A 518-nucleotide genomic window follows, 5' to 3' on the forward strand; every position below is an offset into this window, starting at 1 on the left:
GGGGCCCCCCCCCCCTGGGGCAGCAGCTCGGGGGTCTCTGCCTGTGCAGGGCCAGCCCCCTTGGGCCTGCCAAGCCCCAGGGCGCCAGACAGAGCGTTGGGCCCTGTCCACCCTCGGCTGGGAGGCCTGGGCACTGGGAGCTGTCAGACGGCGGGGCCCAACGGTGCTGCCTGATAAAAGACTCTGCCCAAAGGCCCCAGTGTGGTTCTTCTGTCCTGGGTCTGCTCTGGGGCTGGGCTATGGGCAGGGTGAGAGCAGGGATGGCAGGGTGAGGTGACGGCAGGGTGAGGGGACAGCAGGGAGAGAGGAGGGCAGGGTGAGGGGACAGCAAGGTGAGGGGGTAGCACGCTGAGGGGATGGCGGGCTGAGGGGACAGCAGGCTGAGGGCAGGGATGGCAGGGTGAGGGGATGGCGGGCTGAGGTGATGGCAGGGTGAGGGGATGGCAGGGTGAAGGGATGATGGGGTGAAGGGATGGCGGGGTGAGGGGATGGCGGGGTGAAGGGATGTCAGGCTGAGG

The 518-nt window shown here is 68.9% G+C and overlaps 1 protein-coding gene across 1 annotated transcript in view; it reads left to right on the forward strand.

Annotated features, from left to right (window-relative positions):
- The window catches only part of TBL2 (transducin (beta)-like 2), a 6,784-nt gene that overhangs the window by 1,626 nt on the left and 4,640 nt on the right, over positions 1-518 (forward strand). The gene's annotated exons all lie outside the window — the stretch shown is intronic.

This window comes from Charadrius vociferus, unplaced genomic scaffold (genome assembly GCF_000708025.1).
Source record: "Charadrius vociferus isolate BGI_N301 unplaced genomic scaffold, ASM70802v2 scaffold636, whole genome shotgun sequence".
Taxonomy (NCBI): Eukaryota; Metazoa; Chordata; class Aves; order Charadriiformes; family Charadriidae; genus Charadrius; species Charadrius vociferus.